Source organism: Condylura cristata, unplaced genomic scaffold, assembly GCF_000260355.1.
Source record: "Condylura cristata isolate star-nosed mole 26May11 unplaced genomic scaffold, ConCri1.0 scaffold00005, whole genome shotgun sequence".
Classification (NCBI taxonomy): domain Eukaryota; kingdom Metazoa; phylum Chordata; class Mammalia; order Eulipotyphla; family Talpidae; genus Condylura; species Condylura cristata.
Genome location: NW_004567106.1, coordinates 52,311,996 through 52,330,576, shown reverse-complemented (window position 1 = coordinate 52,330,576; position 18,581 = coordinate 52,311,996).

The window sequence follows — 18,581 nt, the reverse complement described above, 5'->3', positions numbered from 1 at the left end:
CAGTCTCTGTATTTGTACTATTTGATGGTTTGATGTCTGAATGTATATGGTTTCATAAAGAAATCCCTCTATTTGAAACTAATATAATTGGACATGCAGCCCACTAATTACCGACCAATATCCAATGCAGGTCATACCTGGGAAGGCCACAACCAATTTTATAGTGGTCCAGAGCAGGAGACGTTGTGGAAGTATACTGACCCTGAATTTTAGGCCCCATGTTTAAGGAGAATGAGGTTTCATTATTTTCAAAAATGGGTTAAGATTGATGAGTTAAAACTCAGAATTCTCTAACACCCTGTCACTTTGGAGTGTGGTCCACAGACCAGCAGCCGCATCATAAGCAGTAGACATACTGCAGAATCTCAGGACTCAGATTATGTTGACGCAACATCAGTATTTTAATATGCTCCCAGGTGATTTGTAGGCACGATAAGTTTACAGAAGCATTACTCTAAAAAATCCTACAGGTGCATTAGACAACTCAATTCTCCCAGACATTGAGCATTTAATAGTCTTCTGTGAATCCACATCTATTCTGGTCCCTTGCACTTCTCTGATGAATTCAGGCTGCCACTGACATGTACAGGAACACTCTTGACTTGTTAATTCTCATATCCTTTGCCATCTTTGAGTTTTTTTTGTTTTTTTTAAGCAGTCTTTTTAGGTTATTAGGAATGCTCTTAGAGTTTTCAGCATAAGTTTAGTCAGAAAATAATTACTATTTATTTTTGCCATCCAATCATTTGAAATATGTTCTTTGTTTCCATCATCCTGAAAAATAGTTAGCCTGGCAATAGAAGGGTTAATTCATGAGCTGCAAGACTGGTTTCTGTTATGCTGAGAGAGCTAGCTTAGCAGGCTTGTCCTTCTTGCCGAGAAAGGCAGTTAATCAGTATATAAAGATCTGTGATTGATGTGGCATAACATCAAAAGGTGCATGGTTTATTTCTCAATGAATGAGCCTACTCCCTAGAAAGCAGGCCAAGAATGGGACTAGAAGGCCTGTCCTCTCATCTCTTCCTATCCTTCCTGGTGCTTTTAAAGTCAGATCACCTCCCCTGAGTGTCCTATTCAGAGTCTCAGGATCCCCTTAAGAGCATTTTCATGTTGATGAGGCAGCCTCATTACTATGCTATAGCTTCACCTGGGGATATTATCACATTGGGGTTAGGGTTTAAATGCATGAGTTTTGGGGGGACAAAAATTCAGTACATCACAAAAGGGAATAGGTTCTCAGGTCAGTGTGTTAATATGAAAATTGTATGTAGTTAAAAATACTATGGAGAATGCCTTAGCATTCAAAGGACCAAACTTCTTGTGTTTTGTTACTGTATTTTTGATGATTGGCACCCAATATTTACAGTCACTTTAAATCTCTAGTAATTCATTTTTCAATTCCTGTTTCACTTTTTTAAAGAGGTGTCCTTACATGTGAGTTACTATTCTGAATTATATGTACCGCTCAAATCTCTACCCAAGAAATTAAAGCAGTTTTCATGTTATTCAGCAGTTGTTTGGGGGGAAGAATTATACCTACACGAGGGAAAGGCATATATTCCAATGGAGAAGCAAATCTAAACATACTTATTTTAGAAAAGAAAATATAAAGCCCAAAGTAGAGCAGGGAGAAAAATAAGAATTACTTTGTAAAGAATTGTTTTTAAAAAACAAATGTTCCAACCTTTTTAATTAATCAAGCCCCAGTTTAAAATCCTAGCCTGTAAACAAAGTAATCAACCTCTAGATAATCAAAAATAATTCTATGACATGAAAAGACATTGCATTTTAAAGTCTATAACTTTATTTTACTAACTGTTAAATATATCAGTATGTACAAGACATAACCTTAAAGTTAAGCTTTAAGGGCCCACTCTCCTTGCTGTAAACTCACAATTCATGTAAACAGCTTTAAAAATAGTCATTAACTCTATGAAATAAACATAACTACCAAATACTTAAAGAATGTAGCTTTTGTAGGTGATTGACTATTACCTAAAGAGATTTTGTAGAAGACACTGTAAAGAAGATATTGAAGACAATATTAAGACATTAACTATCTGTTAGAAAGACAACAAACACCTGTAACATAAGCAGAGCACAATTTTGTTTTGAAGAAACTTAGGTGTATATGTGTTTGTGTGTAATAAATGTGTTAAGAGAAAAGAGAGCTCATGATGGTTGGGAATTTTGGATTATGCCTAATGAAAAAGAAGAAATGTAAAATTTGACTCTTTTTATTTAAATCTTCCTTGTTTACCCCACTAGAGTCAAGTTTTCTGTCACTTGCAGGGAAATGTAACTCTCCCTAGTATAGTATATGAAGAAAAGCGTGAAACACTTTATCTGAAAGACAATGAAAGATGCTATTGAGTGGCCACTGTAACAAAGGGAAATAGATTTGATGATTTATAAGCAAGAGATATTTTTCACAGTTCTGGAGACTGGAAATCTAAGATCAGGAAGCCATGTGGTAAAAACTCTCTTCCTGGTTTATGGAGGACTGTCTGGATCCCAGATGGCATAAAGTTAACTAGTTCTATTACCTCTTATTATAAGGGCAGTAGTTCCATTTATGAGGGCTCCTCCCTCCTGGTCTAATTACTGCCCAACAGCTTTACCTCCAGATATTATCACATTGGGGTTAGGGTTTAAATGCTTGAGTTTTGGGGGGACAAAAATTCAGTACATCAGAACATCAGTAACATCTTTCATTGTCTTTCAGATAAAGTGTTTCACGCTTTTCTTCATATACTATACTAGGGAGAGTTACATTTGCCTGCAAATGTAGGTTCTCAGATCAGCATGTTAATATAAAAATTATATGTAGTTAAAAATACTATGGAGATTGCCTTAGCATTTAAAGGACCAAACTTATTGTGTTTTGTTATTGCATTTTTGATGTGGTCTCCCTTCAAGTGAAGTAGTCAAAAAACTTATTGGAGATAGTCAGATTTACAGACTATATCGTTTTCTTCACAGCTATTCTGTGCAGACATTGCAAAGGGAAAGCAGCCATAGACAATACATAATTCAAAGAGTGGAACTTTGTTCCATTAAAACCTTATGTATAAACCCTGGTGGCAGCCTAGATTTAGGTTGCCAGCTGTAGTTTGACCAACCCTGAACTGCAGCGTCGAGAACTGCTCTTTAAAGTGGAGAAAGCCCATGAAAGAAATGAACAGTGACTCCAATATAATTTGCATAATAAAAATGCAAATGAAAAATCAACTCTACTATTTGTGATATAAACTGTATATGTATTTTCTGTAATTTTTAGGGTCTTAACTGATGAAGAAAATAAATCCTACCTAGGACTAGCAAATTTTTAAAGGAAAAGGACTTAACTCTTAAAGAGTTAATGGCATCAACTCCTTTTAAAATATTCCTCAATTCAAACTTTTAATTGCATTTTATTTGTGTACTTTCCCTAACCATTTAAATATCAAATTAGTTGTTTCCTTATTGTTCATATAAAAAGAAAAATTATATTCATATCCAAAAAGAATATATAAAGTGATCCTAAGATCACTTTAATTTCTGTATTAGTCAGGATAGCAATGCTATAGTAATAAATCACTGCCCACACCTAGGTGACATCACAATGAGCATTGTTTTCATTCCCTGCGGCAATTAGAAGCATCTCCTATGCAGGTAGTGACTCAAGGCTCTGCCTTATAGCTACACCATATGGAATTGTTGACTTCTGAATCCCTGAGACATGGAAGAGAGCTGATAGCCATTCTCTGTAATTTGTCCTGGAAGTTGTATGTCTCTTTATTATCAAGTAACCAGAACTAGTTACTTGGCTCCATTCACACAACATGGAAGGCCAGGAAATGCATCTTTCTACATGAACTAATGGTGCTTAGAAAACACAAAACATTGCCTCTGTCACACACTTACTCTGTTGTGTAAGAGACCATTTCCAGTGACTTGGTTGAGATTTAAGATTTACATAAGCTAAATGTTCAGCATAACATGTAACAGCATGGAAATTTTATATAAACCCTTAAAAGTCAAAGGTTATGATTCAGTTTCATTCCCCAATTTAGATGGCTATGCTATATCTTGATGAATCATCAAAAGGATTAGTTGAGAATTAAGGAACTTGTACTGTAAAATGAGAATTCTATTCAGATATTATATTACTTGACAACCACGAATGATATGTGGTAGGAAACTATATTTATTCTAGTTCATCCTTATAAGGATTTAATGATCATCCTTAGTCAGACATAGGTAAGAGTACACCCTTGGTTCTAGGCCTTCTATTTTTCCCCTCAATTCCACTAACCCAGCTGGGAATCTCATGCCTTTGTTGTTATCACCAGTCTGCACTATGGTGTGGTTTTTTTTAGATGAGAGCCATTATTGCCATTTGGTGGACTTTTTAGGTTTTTGATTATGCTCAGACCCTGAGATCACTTTAAGCATCAAATCTTGATCAGCAAAGGTGCTATGGATGCTTTCCTTCCCTCTAATGAACTATGTAGAATTGGCTGCCTGCATTGTACATGACTCCAGAAGTAGCAGAATGTTACCATAGACTGTCTGCTCTCTCATCAGAACCTTGTCATTCTGTAAATTTGCCCTGGGTTTGCTGCCAACATACTGGCACTCTAGCCAATTCCTTCAGCACAGAGGAACTGCAATTCTTACAGGTAGGCATGGGTGTCTGGATTTGGAGGAGGAAATAAAAATCTTTGGAGAGATCATCAGTGTGTGTAGGGTGTTTGTAGTAAGAAACAACAGAGTCAACACAACAATGGAGTTTTATATTTTGAGAAACTATTGTTTTTGTAATACAAACTCCTGGAAGTAAACCTCTCCCATCTTCCTGACTGATGGGAAAACACAGATGTTGGTGAATTTCAGTAGGGTTAGGAGAATGAATACCTGAATCAGCAGGAATTGGATTTTCACATTTATTAAAAAGTGCATTGGGTGTAACATTTTTTTATGAAGAAGAAAACTGAGAACAGACCCACCCCTGTGCAGAAAAAGAAAACCTTGGCATGACTGGATGTGAGGGCAAGCATGTCAAAGGTAACAATGCAGAGCAGCAGGGAAGAGAATGACATCAGGGGCTGGAAGGATCTCTAGAAAATCCTTGGAAATATAAAGGAAGGGACTAGATATAACAGGTTTATAAGAGATAAAAGCTCCCATCATTTTATTTAGATGTTGAAGGAAGGCTAATAAAGTTATGATTGCTAGACTTTCATTCATGTTTGAAAGGATAACATGTGACTTTCTGTATAGCTAAAATTACAAGCCCATCTGAACCTTGGCTTCATCTATTCACTTAGAGGATGGTCAACAGCCAAGATCTCTGCCATTCAAAACTTGTCATTTTCTGAGAATTTTTTTCCCTTACACATACAGAAGTCAAATTAGCCAGTGGCTAATGAATAAACATTTATCAGGCTTTTGTAATGATCAAAATCTTGTAGCTAAGTTCTTACAGGTATTCCAAAAAACAGTGTATAAACTTTTCGGTCTTCAAGAAACATGTAGTATATTTGCAAAAACAAGATAAAATTATAAATAATTCAAAATGTACATATTTTTCTATTAGAACAAAGGTAAGGAAAATATGACTTGCAAGGCAAATTGGCTCAGCCATGTAGCTGCTCTTACATTGCTTGCAGCAGAGTTGAGTCATTGCAATAGAGATTATATGACCCACTAGTCTAAAATATTTACTGCCTGGCACATTATAGAAAACGTTTGCCAATACTTATATTAGGATAATCAGATAGAATCACAAGACAAAAAGGGATAGATTTCAAGTGGATAACAGTGAGGGCAGAGTTATTGAAGTGAAGATAAGAGACTGTGAAACTTGCAGAGTCCAAACCTTAACACAGTTGAGCCAGGAGATTCTATGTAGCTTCTGCAGAAAACAGGTGAGGAACTGGGATGACATATAATTAATGAAAAAAAAATCGATGAAGGTAACTGCATATTACTTTTGTTGTATCCTTCTCTTATTATGCTGGCCCTCAAAGTAATTAATTAAGAAATCTAATCCTTTTAAATATTCTTCACAGTGCTGTTCCAAATCAATATTAATTATCGATTCACCATCCCTCTCCTGAGAAGCAGGAAATATTTGTAAGAAGTGAAATTTTGTGATTCACTTTAAAGAAAATGATAAGATCTATATAAAAGTATTACAAGGAAATTTAAGTTAGGGAAATCTGAGATTTGAATTAAAATATCAGTACTGATTGTATTTTGACTATGAGATCACCATTACTATCTGTCCTTAATTCATCCATGTATTTTATTAACTACCATCATTTTGACAAATGAAAGTACTTGAAGATAAATAGTAATTACTACAGCTTCAGAGTCTAATTATTTCCATTGTGTCAAATTTTGCTATTGTGGTAAAACAGTTAAGTTTATTTTGATATCTTTAAACATTTCTCAGAGCTCTGAGCCCTTTAGTTGCTGTGGGGTTACCCTTGGTAGAGCACTCACCTAGCTCTGCCTTCCCCACATGGCGCTTCATGTTCCAGAATGTTCCTTGCTCTTCTGCCCTAATCTAAATTTATCTTTCTTTAATTGCCTAAAATTTTGTTCCTTAGGGTCCTTGTCAGCTACTTGAAGATAATTAGAAGAAAATGAGTAAATACAACTTTTAGTAAATTTTTTGTAAACAGCCTTTAGCAGACATTTAGTTAAAACAACTTCATTGTTATGATATAGCACTAGGATATGGAAGAACTCATTCACTGCTGAAACTTCCTCTGCTGCTCAGTGAACTATACCCTGGACACACAAAGACAGATTTGTGAGTCCTAAAAGGTGGACTCTGGGTTGCTAGAATATGCAGCTTTTATTCTCCTTAAGGGACATAGACTGTATGTCTATATGTTAAGTTCAGGTAAATTCAGAGATGCATTGATCACAACATTGGCGACCATGACCAGATTGGATTTATATATATATATGTTTTGCCATTGGAATATTTCACATGAACATTTGACTTTTTCTTTCTCTTGAAATCTTCTCCTATACCTCTGAGTGTTTGGTTTTTTTATTCAACTCAAGGAATTGTTTCCCCTTTTTAGAGAAGCTCTTTGAGTTCCTGTTGGCTCAAGTCCCTCTCACTGTCTAGCACAATTGGTCACTCTTATTCAACCAGCCTACACACCAACTTTTGTCATAATTTGATTATTAATAATTTAATGACCTGCGATGTAGATTCAAGTAGATAATTGCCTATTAAGCAAACAAACAAAAACCCTTTGTTAATGTTATCCCACCTTGTCTGTGTCCCAGCAATGTTAGGCTGGGAATTAATTCTAGATACATTTAAAAGGCGTTCGAAAGTGAGAGTTTTAGTTTTTGGAGCACAGAATGGTCAAAGATATTTGGGGTAGGAGGTCATTTTCAGTCATGTGGTTGGTAGGATTTGGTTTTGACTGTTGAACATAAGTAGAAGAAAACAATGGAAATCATCTCACTTCTTTCTAAATCTAGCATTCCTATAGCAATTGTCACCATGGTATCTTGATGTGTTCTGACAGGGGAAATTTCACTTGTAAAGAAAAAAAAATGTGGTAATGAGGAAAGGAAAAACTCCTTCCATACTTTAACCCCAGAGGCATTTCCTGAATGAAGAGCTCAGAAATGCCTGGGTATAGAGCACAGAAGTTCTAACACTCTGTGACCCAACCAAGGGCTGGTAGTGGTTCATAAGGATGAGGATGCAGATGTCCAGCTGACAGTATCCTTTATCTGAGGACTAGACAGTAACTCCAGGCACAGTACTCTTCAGCATTTGAGGCATAAGTGCAAGTAAATCACGCTAAATCCTTAACAACCCTGGGAAGTAAGTACTAAGGTGAGCATTCCCTTTTTATAAAGACAAGGGAGATTCACTGAAGATCAGTCACTTGCTTCAGGTCAAACTGTTCTTATACCAAGTTCCCTGCATTTTAAGCTACAGTTTGTGTTAAAATCTCATTACACCATCACAGGCTTCCGTGCAACAAGGGGCTGCCATTTACATAGCCCACCACATGAGTGGAGCCCTCTGGAGTTGTACAGTCTGGGCAATTCCGAAACTGTACAACTGGCACATTGAAAAGGTTTGTATGTTGGGTGCACCACAGGCATAAATAGGATACGTGGCCAGCATTGTGTAATTCAGGGTGGGCTGCTATAAATCCTTTTTCCAAGCTCATTAAAGCACATTCAAAATCAAGTGATTGAGATGATAAAAAATGACCTTGAATCTGATCTCATTTTCAGTACCCAAAAGAAATCTTCAGTACTCTGTTATTAGGGACAAATTGCTTGTGGCAAACTTGGGAATTACATGTAACAAGCCCATATGTCAGAAGCTTGCATTAAGAAGCACCAGAACAGTCCACATTGCCTCAAACCCATCAAGAACATCTTATCCTAGAGATGAGCTGAATGATCTAAAAGTCACTTCTAGGAGAGCAGAGGAAGAAGGAATTCATTTAGAGCAGATGCTACATTCATCTGTCAAGACTGCCATAACAAATGCCACAGGCTGGGTGGCTTTAGTGCTCACTGTTTTGAAGGCTAAGAGCCCTACTAAGGTGTTGGTAGGTTGGTTTCTTGTGAGACTTTGGTTTGTATATGATCATCTTCTCTCACCTGTGATCTTCTTGCTGTGTCTGTGTTTTCTAATATTTTCTTATGAGAACACTTTGGATTAAGTCCTGCCCTAATGACCTCTTTTACCTTAATTACCTCTCTAAACATTCTCTCTTCAAAAACAGTTACTTTTTCATATACTGGAGGTTAGGACTTAAACACATGAATTTTGAGGGAGACATAATTCAGTCCATAACAGGTGCTTATATCAACCTCTTCCCAGAGGATTTAAGAGTTACTAGCATGGATTTTGATGGACAGATGGCAAGATAACATCGCCAGGCCTATGATGTGTGGGTATTTCTTTAAAAGATTTATTTATGTATACAGACAGAACTGGGGTACAGATCAGAGGTGCGGGAGGTGAAAGGATTCACCAGAGACAGCATGGGGCTTCCTAATGTTGTGCTTTAAGCTGTTGTACTACCAGGGAGGGCCCTAAGATGTGTTTTTTAAGCCCAATGTCTTCCACCTTTTTTATTGAACAAGGTGCATTTAAATACACTGGAATCACAAAACTACAGTGTTTTGCATTAAGGATTATGAAATTAAAACCCCAAACAAGTGATGTAATTGTGGAAAACAAGGAAGTAAAGCAAAATAAAACAGGGTGGGTATTAGTCTCAAAGGGCCTCAATGTGAGTCGACAAGGAATTTAATGTGTGTGAATGGTTTCAGATGTGGGGTTTTTTTTTTGTTTTTTTTTTTTTAAGATTTATTTATTTGTACATACAGAACTGGGGTACAGGCCAGAGGCTCAGGGGTGGTGAGAGGCTTCACCAGAGACAGAGTGGGGAGCAGAACAGGCAGATCGACGAAGTACACTGCTGAGGGGAGCAGCGGGCGGGTCAGGAGAGGTCTGCCACGCCATGTGGTCACCTCCGGGGCAGGCAGGATTAGAACTCATGCGAAGTGGCTTTAGCTTCTCAGTGCTGTGCTTTAACCGGCTGTGCCACCAGGGAGGGCCCAGATGTGGGTTTTTGAGAGGTTGAAATTCCAAATTTTTATATGAAATTTCTCAATTTTTATTTTATTTTATCTTGCCCCAGTAACTAGATATTGGGAATGTCCTTTAAAAAATAACATTGTGGGCCCTCCCTGGTGGCACAGCGGGTTAAAGCACAGCATTGAGGGGCTGAAGCCACTTCCACATGAGTTCCATTACCCGCCTGCCCCGAGGTGACCATATGGCGTGGCAGACTTCTGGCCCGCCTGCTCCCCTCAGCAGTGTACTTCGTAGATCCACCTGTTTTGCTCCCCACTCTGTCTCTGGTGAAGCCTCTCTCCGCCCCTGAGCTTCTGGCTTGTACCCCAGTTCTGTATGAACAAATAAATAAATCCTTAAAACAAACAAACAAAAAAATAACATTGTGGGCCCTCTCTGGTGGCGCAGCAGGTTGGAGCACAGCACTGCAAGCCAGGCCACGGCCGCTTCAGTGGGAGTTCCATCCTGGCCCAGGAGGTGACCCACATGGTGCTCCCCTCAGCAGTGTATTTCATCAGTCTGCCTGTTCTGCTCCCCACTCTGTCTCTGGTGAATCCACCCCTACTTTTCTGGTCTGTACCCCAATTCTGTATGCATAGATAAATAAATCTTTAAAAATAATAATAATAAAATAAAAAATAACATTGTATGACTCAAGAAAGAAAACACACTTCCACTTGCTGGATTTCTGTTGGTTTGGATTTGGAGCTAGTGGCCTGGATTAGAAGACAGTTTGTGACTCCATTTCCACATAACCTCTAGTAATATTTGTTGAACACATAGTTTGTACTATTGATTAGAATTTATTTTTTTCATTTGATAAAATGAGGTATGCCTTAAAAGTAGTGATAATTAGGCCCTCCCTGGTAGCACAGCGGGTTAAAGCGCAGCACTGAGAATCTGAAGCCACTTCCGCATGAGTTCGATTCTCGCCTGCCTCCTGCCCCGGAGGAGACCACATGGCGAGCCAGACCTCTCCTGGCCCGCCCGCTGCTTCCCTCAGCAGTGTACTTCGTCAATCTGCCTGTTCTGCTCCCCACTCTGTCTCTGGTGAAGCCTCTCACCGCCCCTGAGCCTCTGGCCTGTACCCCAGTTCTGTATGAATAAATAAATAAATCTTTAAAAAAAAAAAAAGTAGTGATAATTAATTTGATTTTCCAACCTCTGTAGCTCATCCTGCTTCTCTGTTATGACTTTTGTAACACACCATGGAGAGTTTTAACAACGTAATCTAAAATCTTGTAATATTGGCCTTAAAATTAAAAATGTACATAAATAGCCTGGTTAGGACTGTTGTGTTCTTGTAGAATCATTTTATTAAATTCAATAAATTATTTCTTTCTTAAATTCCATACATATTAGAGCTCTGTTCGTCTTATAATAGTAGTGTGCAGACCAGGAAAATGGTAATGTACTGAAACTTCCTGGGAGTTCACTGGGGACAACACTGTTCTAAGTGCCTTAAGGGTGTTAATCAATTCTTTTTTTTTTTTTTAGAAGCTCACTTTTAATCCTCTTAAGAACCCAGTATGCAGGGCAAGAGTTCTGACTCCTACTTAACTGATGAGATAACTAAGAGAAGCACTTGCCCAAGGTCACACAGCTAGAAAGAGGCTCTTAGTCATGCAACCTGCACTTAGCCACTACTCTACTCTTCATGACTGAAGTGATTTTGATGAGTGGCATTTGGGAATCTTTTGTTCTTTCCTTCTCACTATCCTAGTTAGCTTATCACATTTAAATTTTAATCCTTCCTCTCCCTCAAATATAGCATATGAATATATACATACACACACATATATATAATGAGTCATAGAGAGAGCGATAGATAAATATATGTTTGAAACACAACAGAAAAGTTCATTTTAAAAAGTATGAAAAAAAATATGAACTCTACATAATATCTATAAACTCTATATAGTGAGATACTTAGACTGTAGGGTTCTTGGATAAATTTCAGGAAAGTAATTTCCATGAAAATAAGTTATATATTCTCATGTTCACTAACCTCTCACTGATCATTAGCATTTACTTCCATTATAAATTATGAATTTCAGTCCATAATAGACCTGCAGTACCTGAGTATTTTTGTCAATAGAAATTATAGCTATTTCAAAATCTCAATAAATTGTTATAGGGATCTACATTACAAGGTTTTTAAATATGAATTTGGGTTACTAGATTTGAATTTAAATCATTTCCTTTCTGAGCTTATGTTTTATTTTATGCACTTATAGTTATTTTCTTTAAAGAAATCTGTGAATTTCACCACAATGCCAAAGCAGCCAATGAAAGTAGAGTGATGTTACTTCATCCATTGGTAGTTGTCTATCTATTCAGCTTTTGGTCCCATTGAATTAACTTGATTAGATACTTATTGACTGCATGCCATGTGTCAGATCCAGTATTAGGTATCGCAGACTTGAAATTAAATCTTCTTATATTCCCACCAATCTTCAAGTGACCTTCAGTTCAAGTTCAGGAAACCTGCTAGTTTCCCAGAAAGTACCCACATCTCCACATCTAAGATGCTTTGTTCTTTTGAAAGTCATCCTTTTTAACCATCACTATCTTAACCTAGGGAAAGGAAACCTATTCTCACTCTCTTCTTGCTCTCCTCTATTACATCTTTCATTTCCTCTCATTTTTCTGAAGCCTCTGAGACACGTTAATCCCTAGAAATAAGAAGAACACTGTTACATTTTTAAGACTGGTGCTAGGGTTCATACATTACAGTACTTCTCCAACTTCATTCATCCTTTGTGTTTTTTTTGTCTGACTATAGGTGAGATGGCAGATACTGCCTAGATTCTGATTTGTCAGTGATACCTGGAGAGTCTTAAAGTGGACTCACCCCTTTTGTCAGGTTGAAGAAACAAATAAACACAGTCCTGAATACAATCTGTTTAGTGAGGGGAATATTCAGAAGAGCTGTTTGTATAAACAAATTCTGTAAAAGAAAACACATGTGATTTTCAATTCCAGTCATGACAGAGTAGTAAGAGTTGGGCCAACCCTCTTACTGAAACAACCTATATGAAGCAATTGTTGGAAATCAAGCTGTGAGCTAGGCAGAAGTTGAACAGCCAAGATTCTCAGAGAAGGGCTGAGACAGTGGTGGGGGCAGTTGGGAAATAAAGATGAGTTCTACTAGTCTAGGAATTGCCAAAACATGTGGAACTTACAGAACAAAGTCCCAGAGAGGAAGAAATTTATGGAAGAGTCCAAAAAAATCTGTACATGATTTCCTCTCAAGTTTTAATTTGGATTCTAAGCTGCACATATGCAGGATAAGACTTCATAGAAGTCAATAGAAAACAGCATTTAAGAGGGTAGGAGGTGAGTAAACATTTCATAAATGGGACACAAAATATTAGCCATATAAGAAAAAGGTTGATAGAGTTGTGTTCAAAGTATGAACTTATGTTTTGATTTACAAGTTCACGAAAATATTTTTTTGTTGAAGCTTTCATGCTTTACTGCTCATGTTTGAATCTATGGTTTCATTTTCGTTGGTTTCTGTAGCTCTGAAAATGATTCCTTACAGGACATAGAAACACACAAAGTGGTATTTGCATAAAGTGTGCCTTTACCCTTTGCTTAAATGCAGGGAGTTTTGAGCCAGTTCAGTTTAATTCCTCCCCATCACTCCCTCAAGATTTAACTGCTGGGAATGGAGTTTTCCACCACTGTTCCGATGTGCATATATGGTTATATTGGGTGGAGAAGGTAGAAGGCTGATCCGAGCAGAAAATGTTTAACAAATGTGTCTTGGACCCCAATGGCATCTTGCCTTTTGCATGTACATTGGTTAGAAAGTGGAGGCTGAAACCTTTCAAAATTGATTCTTAACAAGTAGATATCGATGCTGAAAGTGATAAATTATGAGCATTAAGTGATCATCTCATGATCATGGAACATTGATGGTAACAGCCAGTCTTCAGTTACTTTTGGAAAAGTACATTGGAAAAATATAAGGAAAAACTATTCTGCTAACATAATTTTTTTTTTGCAGTTTGTCAAATATTCCTATGCCAGAATAAACTATGCTAGACTGCTTTAACCGTAATGTCAAGTAGTCAGAAGTACTTTTATTATTCCATGACAAGTGATTTCATGTTGTCTAGAAAGAAAGCAATACTGGAACTTTTTTCTTTCATTTTTAAAATCATAAATACAATTTTAAACCTTTAGATGTAGCATTGGTAAATCTTATTTTGTATTTGCTGGTTAACTAAATAGCTTTTCTATATATGTTTATGTACTTTTCAAACATTTTGAAGCAATTTTAAGTGAATCAATGATTTGAATCAATTAAAAATGTTTTGGTGAACAAAGAACTATTGTCATCAAGTGAAATTCTGGATAGTGTAAGGTGGAATCTTCCAAAGGTAGATTAACTCCATCAACTTTGTGTATGTCTAAGAATTATGATTTGCTGGCAGATGTTCTTGTATCACTTTATTTCACAATCTCATATTAGAGAACTATACATTTAGGACTTTTTCTTGGTTTTTACATCAGTGAGTAAATGATTATGGAATCCATCATAATAGCCATCTGCATATTTAAATGAAGGATATCTCCTTTAGATTCCTTATTCTTCAAACACCAAATTTCGTATAGAAATGAACAATGCATACCCATTGTGAATATCTGTGGTTTTATAGCTAACTTGATACTCTTAATCAGAGTAGAAAAGGGTGTGATCTCACAACCTATTTATGTAGTTTTTAAACTTTCTAAGAAAAATAAAGCTCCCTCTAATTAATGCCTAATGGCATAAACACCCTGCTTCAGTGGTTGCCTAGTAACTGCATACTGCAGACATGTGGCATTGCTAAAGAGGCTGAATAAACTGAAATATTCAGATCCATTTTCAATTCAGGTGGATAAGGGGCAGCAGCAGACCAGATTCCTTTGTTCAAATTGGTTTTCCATAATGATTCTGCACTAAAACATTCTTCTGTACTAAAAGTTACTCTTGTAAATGACTTCTGCAGAGAAGAGTCTAAACCAACCAGGAATGGTTTAAATTTTTGTAAAGCATTCAATGGAACTGTACCAACACAGCTTTGTTGTTCTATATTAGCCCCAGTTTCTGTTTTTAGCATGACGACATAGAGAATAATATGCTTACTGAGACTTTAACCCTTGCATACAATCTTATATTTGGACACCACTATAGCAATTGACCCACCAAAGGTGGTTCCTAGCTAAAGGTGCTATTGAAAGGGGCTGGGAGTGATTCTATTGATATATTTATGCCATGCTTTGATTTGCTTCCTATCTCCCAGTTTTGATTTCCTAATTATGTCTTGTTTTAGATTAGATAAAATTAATGTGCATTCCCTTGGCACATCCAACTGCAGTTGGTGGAAGAGGCCTTCCAAAACCATAGGCTGTTGACAGGAGTGGCGGACTAGGTTAGGATTAAATTGACAGAGTGAAATCCACAAAGAACCTAAGCATATGTATATAATGACAAGTTGGCTATGAGAGAATGTAGTTAGATCATTTCAAACTCATTTTTGGCAATGTCTTGGTTTCAAAATCATGTGATAGATATAGGGCACTTAGATTTTGTGAAAATTCCTAATGCTAATGGCAAGATTTGGGGTTTCCTTGGTTGGTCGCCGTGGTGTAGACAGGGATCAACATGGTCTGGAATATTTAAATTGTATAACTATAGCCTTATGGATCTAGACAGAAATGTTTTGCTACTCAGTAATTTTGTCATTTGGCAATACTCATACATGATGACATATGGCTTGCTATTTGGAGGTAACATAAATGTTGTTATTTGACTAAAATAGAGTCTCCTCATTCCATGGAAGAAATTGTTTTAGGATATGTGTATATTCCTTTATCTTTTCATTGGGAGGAAGCATCCTGCCGCATCATTATGTATAACTCTCTGGGTTTTTGGTTTAGTGGGTTGGAGGATGTGGCTTGTGAGGCCAACGCTATGGTTTCATCAGAAAACCACTTGGCTCCCCAACCACAATCTGCGTTCCTATCTGCAGCAACCCATGTCAGTGATCTTAAGAGAGCTCAAAAAAATATGTGTGGCTCGCAACAAACACCTTTGCCCCAGGGTTCAGATAATAGTTGGTCTCAAATTGTTTTGTCAGTGGATCATTCATATCTTTATGTTCAAAGGAGAAGACTATAGTGAATATTTTTATTCACTACATATTAAATATCTTGCCTTCCATTAATAGTTTTTTATTGAAATTACATTGTTTTATAACACTATATAGGGTTCAGGACTACATCATTATTAATCAACATCTTTGCATATACTTTGTCATGTCCACCAAATTGTGTTTACCACTAAAATCCTAGTTCCATCCTTCAACAGGCTATTGAACCCTATTACCCCACTTAACCACCCTTTTCTTCCTTCCCTTCTGGGAACCATTCATTTGATCTTCTAGCCTAAGTTTACTTTTGTTTTATTTTGTTGATTCATGTGTTTTATTTCTTTATGTGCCGCATATGATTGAGATAATACCATGTTTGTCCTTTTCTGTCTGACTTAATGAACTAAGCACAGTTATTGCAAATAGCAGGCTTTCATCTTTTTCTTTTATAGCTAAATAGTATTCCTTTGTGTATATGTACCACATCTTTTGGCCAGTGGGCACTTAACACTGTTTCTAACTCTCAAGTATTATAAATAATGCTGGGATGAACGTCAGGGTGCAGACATATCTTCAAATTAATGATTTTGTATTTTTTGGATAAATATCCAGAAATAGCATAACTGGATTCATTCCACTTTAGTGCTGATAGTGATAGAAATTTGCTGATTAAAATTCATCATTTTTTTTAACGAATTTCTTTTACTTCCATCTCTCCTTATTTCAGAAATTTTCAGTCCAGCCTGGAATAGATGTCTTTTATTTTTAAATTTATTCATTTGTGTAATGAAGCTTCAAAAGATTTAATTTCTGGAACCATCAAATCACTGCCCTTTCACATTTACTTGGTTTGACTCTAATAGAGCCTGTCTTAGTATAGAGAGTCTTTCAGAAAGAGTTAATTTGCAATCTCAACAGAGGCTAATTCTCAGGAGAGAATCTAAACCAGCAAGTGTCCTCCAGGTGGAGAAGCAGCCCTGGGCCAGGCCTACGGTGAGGGATTTAACTACTTGTATGCTGATTCTGTGCTGATTCTGGGCAGCATCCAGTGACCCTCATAGTGGCCATTTTAAGGTAGAGACAAAATGCTATTCATTCTCCTTTCTATCTCCTTGGTTTTAACAGTTAGAAAATGTGCTGTCCCGTGATTTTTGTGTAGCTGTTAATTTTTCAAATATATTTTTAAAAAGGTAAGAGGGAAGAAACCTCAGGGGTTGTGCCTTTTGATATGATTCTGCTTTCAGTGTAGTTAGCCTAATGGAAACTGTCTCTGCCCAATGGTGAACTTTGTAATTAATTTGAGATTCAAGTTTTTAAATTAGATCCAATTAATTTTCTGGGTAGTCACTTAACATCAGTATTAAGCATAAGTATCAAGAAAGTCCATTGCCTGTAATGTGTGAAAAACATTTTGGAAAGAACAAGGAATGCTTTTGGTTTCGACCTTACATATTTTATTATAAATTCAGCTGCTAAGTTTACTGTCAACTGCTTTTCTTTCATTTTACAAGGAATCAGCTAATCCTGATATTGGACAATTTCAAAGAGAATATTTGATAATTAAAAGCAATGTAAACCCCTGTGGAAAACCATAGATCCAAGAGAGAGAGTAACTATCAAAGTAAAGGCAAAGAAAATAAGTAAATGAGCACCTTCCTTCACAGGATTAATCTGGAGGTGATTGCTAGGCCTGTAATCCTTAACCTCAGGGTTTCAGGTGAAAGTTTTTTTCTTGAGATAAACTCTTCTGCGAGGGAACGTTTGACAATTTATTGATCAATCTTTTTCAAAGCCTTTGCAGAAAAGATTATATCTGCCCTGGTTTGTGTCATATTTACATCCCATTTGGAAGTGAAGAAATTCCATTGCCAAAACCTTTCATTAAGCATCTGCCATTTTTTTTCAAAAAATGAGCTTTGATCTGTAACCCTTGGACTAAACAGTCTAGTCATTCATCTTTCAGAATTTCAAGTCCAAGATTCGGCTGTGGTTTGATTTTTACTTCTTTGAGATGCAGCTTCAATGCCTCCATTTGATTTTGTGCTTTCAACACATTTTTGGGATCTGGTGATTTGGAAAGGCCTCTACCATATGGTCTTGATAAGGTGATAGATTTTCACATTCTGGGAATTGGCAGGAAAGGGTAGAAACGGATTCAAATGTGGGAAGGAAAAATGAAGAGTGGGCCTAACTCACTCATTGCAAGAACTATCTTCTGGGACGTTAATGCTCATAAAGTCAATTTTTAGAAGTTTTGTGTGTGTGTGTGTGTGTGTGTGTGTGTGTGTGTGGTGTGTTCCAGCCACAGGGGGATAATTCTTTTAAATTTTCTTAAAAGTAGAGCTTTTCCTTTTAAAAGCAACAGTATTTATAGTACTTAACATTTCTTAGCTAGCCTTCAAAAAATATCTCAGACTTGGAGGCAAAGAACGAAAAATGTCCACTGCACCTTTCTTGAAAAAGAGATTGTCTAGAAAGGTCTGGGCAGAGTGGCCCACAGCAACTTAATAAAGCGTGGCAGGACACATTTTGATGGGGGAACGGATGGTTTGGGGCGAAAGATGAAAGGCAACGATAGAATAAAATAAAGCCAGATAGATACACCAGCAGCGTGAAGTCCCAGCAGCAGTCTTGCAAAACCCACAAACAAACAAAATGAAGTGTCTTATGTGGCTCTTAAGGAGGGTAGGGGGGTGGGGGAGGGCGGGATGGTTGGGGCTGAAGGGATAGATGGGTTGGATTTTAGGGGGCTTCAGGTTCAGGAGAGCAGTCATTTAATCCGGTCGTCCGTGCACCACCGGGCT